The sequence below is a fragment of the Triticum aestivum genome, chromosome 4D (assembly GCF_018294505.1).
Source record: "Triticum aestivum cultivar Chinese Spring chromosome 4D, IWGSC CS RefSeq v2.1, whole genome shotgun sequence".
Lineage (NCBI taxonomy): Eukaryota > Viridiplantae > Streptophyta > Magnoliopsida > Poales > Poaceae > Triticum > Triticum aestivum.
In genome coordinates this window covers 251,876,557-251,881,119 of record NC_057805.1, presented here as the reverse complement: position 1 = coordinate 251,881,119, position 4,563 = coordinate 251,876,557, and positions in this window count along the sequence as shown.

Genomic DNA, 4,563 nt, shown 5'->3' with positions numbered 1-4,563 from the left:
GTCGAACGCTGAGCCGTCTTCTTTCAGGCTGGGATAACCCAGGGCGATGTCTGCCGGGTCTAGCTCCGGCAAGAAGGCTTTGGCTCGGCTCAGTGCGGCGATTGCTCCGGATCTCGCGGATGCTCGTCGTAGCTCCTGGATCCGCTGCGGCAGAACTGCGAGCCGGCGCAGGACTTCGGCCAGATGAGTCGGCACTTCATTCGACAGGGCCACCACAGCTAAAGCCCGCTGTGACCCGGTGTAGAGCTGTTCCACCAGGGTGTACACGGCCTTTAACTTGGTGACCACGCTCTGGTTCAAGTTGGCGCTTCTGGAACCTGTTTAACAACATCAGATGACCCGGTGGTAAAGGATGAGTTAAGAGATGTAAACATTCCAACGTGAATGAAAGCCGGTGAGGCGACTTACCGAAGATGGCAGCTACCATTTGGGACACTTGGCGCTTTAGACCGGAGAGCTCAGCGGACTTCTCAGTAAGGGCCTTCTCCGCCTGTTCTGCCCGGGTCACCAGTGCAGTTTTCTCCTCAGCCCAGGCCTTCCGTTCAGCGTCGAATTCAGTCTTCAACTTCTCCTGAGCGGCGATGCTGGAGACAAACCTGGCATTTGCCTTCCGGGTCTCCATCTCTTGTGCCTTCATCCGGCTCTTGAGATCCGCCAGGTCTGACTCTAATTTCTTGCCAACAGCCTGCATATATTTCCGGGTTATTAACAGTCATCCTATAAAGTCCCAAGCGCTTTCCAAGCAAAGACACTTGGCACTTGGGGGCTAATGCATATTGAACGTATCTATCTATGTACGGCCGGCTCAGTTCAGTAAGCCGGAATCTAAAGGCTACAACATATTCAAGTGTAAGTCCTAGACTTGGAGGCTAGAATGGCAAGGATCACTATGCGGAAAGTAAGAGAACAGCAGAAGGTTACCTCAGATTTGTGTTGGATCTGGTTGACCATGGCGATCTCGGCGTCCCGGCTCTTGTGAACCTGGCTGATATAGCCTGAGACGAGTTCTCCAATACTTAAGTCGGTGTAGCTGGAGAGATCCAGATTCACCCGGTGGGGTTGTAGCAACTCCCCCCTCGCGGAGCATTTGGCCAGCGCGGTCGGCCTCCCCGGCTCAACAAACTCCGTCCGGGTAATTACCACGTCCGGGTCGTTAGCTGGTGGGGCTGAGCCGGAGGCCTCCGGGTTAGCTAATGTTTCGGTCGTTGTCTTGGTGGTCGGGGCAGGGGCTTCAGGCGCCGTATCCATGGGAATGGTGGCTTCAGGGGCGGAGGCGACTGGCGGCTCTTGAACAGTCGTCTCCGGCTCAGGCAAGTCGGGCACTCCGGCTGACCTGGTCTTCTTTACTCTTTTGGTGAGCTTTGCCTGGGCACTGAAAAGGCAGAAGTGTTAGGCATACAAAGGGTAAGTACAGACAGATAATGTAAGGAGATTGTTGTTACCCGGGGGCAGTCTTGAAGGCCGGCAGACTTGACTGCATGGAGTCACCCGAGGAGGGGGAGGTCTCCTGGTAATTGGAGTCAGAAGAGTTGAGTGGCTGACGGATGACACCCGCCGACGGATGAAAAGGGTACAGGTGAGAAAAAACCTCAGTGCGGCGTTTTCTCGTTGCGTCGGGTAACCCAGTGGAGAGGTCGGTGTCCTTGCGGGCCCGGGTGTGACGCCGGCTCTCGTGAACCTGCTGCTTCAAAAGAAATTGAGGGTCTCGGTGAGCTAATGGATGGGAAAAGCTTACTTTCCGGGTTACCCTTCGGACTTTCAGCTGTGGTAAAGGCTCCGAGCCGGAGGAAAGTGATGTTACCTCTTCGACCGCCGGGTTACTGGCGCCGGTGTCATCCTGTCAATAAGCAAGTGTTGATAAGGCGGACAGCATCAGACAACATATACTGCAAGAATTTAAAAGATTTAAGGGTTACCTCTGACTCGGAGCTATCGCTTAATTGCAGCAGCTCCGAAGCAGTGGGTCTGTTTCCCTTTTTGCGAGGGGCGGCTCTCTTGGCGGCTTTCTTTGCCTTCCTGGCCTTCTTGGCCGCCTCGTGGTCATACTTGACCCGCCAGAATTTATCATCAGCCTGAGAAATACAGTAATGAGTTCTTAGTAAGATGACAGGTAAAACAAAATGGAAAGGTTAAAGTCAGCGGCTTACCGCTGGGGCTGGATTGGTCTTGCAGAACGGGGCTAGCCCGGTTCTTCCACAGTCTACCAGGCTCTCGTTTAAAAGAGCCTTGGTTTCTTCTTCAGCAACGTCTTCTGGAAGATCATTGCGACTGTGCCTCTGCGGGTCATCCTTTCGCCCGGTGTACTCACACATTAAGCCGGGGCGGCGGCTCAATGGGATCACCCGCCATGAGATCCAGACCCGGACCAGGTCAATTCCATTCAGACCATTGCCTAGCAGGGCTTTGATCTTGTTGATCGTTGGAAGCAGAGGCTGGCGTTCTGCGGCAGTCAGCTTGTCGGATAATGGATGAGTTGGCTCCAGGCGCGTTGGGCGAAAGCCGGGCAGCGGGCTCTCATCAGCCGGGGACGTGTCTTGGCAGTAGAACCAAGTCATGTTCCAGTCCTTGGGGTGACTTGGCGGTTCTGCGTAAGGGAACAGACAATCCCTGCGCCGTTGGACGGAGATGCCGCCTAACTCTAGACTTGGACCGTTTGCGCACTCGGTTTGGCGGTTCAAATAGAACAGCTCTCTGAAGAGCAGCAGACTCGGCTCTTCTCCAAGATATACTTCACAAAAAACTTGGAAGTTGCAGATGTTGGATATGGAATTGGGTCCTATATCCTGAGGCCGAAGATCAAAGAAGTTGAGCACGTCCCGGAAGAATTTTGAGCCGGGCGGTGCGAAGCCCCGGCTCATATGGTCGGCAAAGATCACTACCTCCCCGTTTCTCGGCTGTGGCCTTTCTTCGGACGGGTCAGGGGCACGGTAGGACATCACTTCCTTCTTAGGCAGATATCCGGATTTAACGAAGTTGGCCAGGGTCTCTTCGGTGACGCTGGATTTCATCCAGTTGCAAGTGATGGGAGCCTTGGGAGGCATGGTGACGGTTGGTGGTCTACGAGGAAGAGAAAAGTGTCCGGGTTAATTATAAGCCGGAGTATATCATTCAAGTTACAATGACGGCTTATGAAGGGGACTAATGGTATGTATTGATACGGTGGGTTATCTAAGCCGTCGGGGCTTTTAGGATAAGTTGGTCGTCTACGGCTTACTGCGGTTAAGTCGGAAGATACTACAGAGCATGATTCTCTTTAAACCAGAAAGTTCTACGGTGCGTGTTTTCTCTAAGTCGGAAATATAAGCCGCTAAGATGCAAGGACTGCAGTTTTTACTAAGTGTGGTAAACAGATTTCACATATTACAGTAACTTTTTTGGATCAAAGTAGTCGGAGCGGAGAAAGTTTTCTAGACCTAAAGAACAGAAGCAGGGGAGGTTCTTGAGATGGAACCCAGTCCTTATGCAGTAAAAAGAGGTGTTCTTGCAGAAGAAATGAACCTCAGATATCTACCGCGGTGGTTCTACACAAACCCAAGGATCAACGGGGGCAGTGGCTACAGGGGTTACCGAAACTTGCGGTAACAGTGATGAACATGAAGAACATAGATGAACTCTGTCCTAGATCTATGCTAGTAAGGCAGAGGGGACTCACCGGAGCTGGAGAAGAGCGGAGGTCGCCGACGTTATCTGGTCCGAGTCAGGTTGATGCAGCGGCCGGGTTGAGGAAGACCAGGGGTGCGACGGCGGCGGCGGCAGAAGCTCGGGCAGAGGAACGGCAGTGCGAGGAAGAAGGAGAATGTGAAGAAGAGAGTGCCGGGCCGGCCTATTTATAAGGCCGAGTCATAAGCGGGCGCGGGATTTGAGGAGGCCACGGCGTGGTTATCTCCCCCCTCACGGCGCCTCGATTCTCGGAAGGTCAGTAAAAGCAAAGATCCGTTGCGGATCTGGCGGAGTAAAAAACGGACTTAGTGGAGGATGACGTCACGGCGGATTACCCGGAGTCCAGAGGATGACGTCACTCCGGGTTATGACCTTCACATGAATGATAAGCCGGAGATTTTTTTCTGACTGCGGAGCTGAAGATTGACACGAGCCGGCTCAAGTCAATCTGGGGCCTAATGTTGAGGATATAGACCTGGGGGTCACCCGCCAGGAGGGCCGGGTTACTCCAAGGATCATTACCAGAAGCCCGGAGCTAAGTTTCAGGATAATGGGCTAGAGATGGGCTGAGACCCGGATATGGCTTAAAGCCCGTAGTTACAATCATTGTTATAGTAGATTTGTAGTGTAAGGCAAGTATTGTTTTAGAGCCCGAGACGGACACTCTTATGAGCCGGCCGGGACTCTAAGGGCTGCTGGGCGTCAGCCTCCCTATATAAAGGGACGACCCGGCGGCGGTTTTGGGACGACAATCTCTCCGAGAGCCGGGCATAGCTGTTTAGCTCCCTGGAGATCGTAACCCTAATCAATAACACCTCGAACTGGACGTAGGCTTTTACCTTCACCGTAAGGGGCCGAACCAGTATAAACCCTCGTGTTCCTTGTCCCGCATAACCCCTTCAA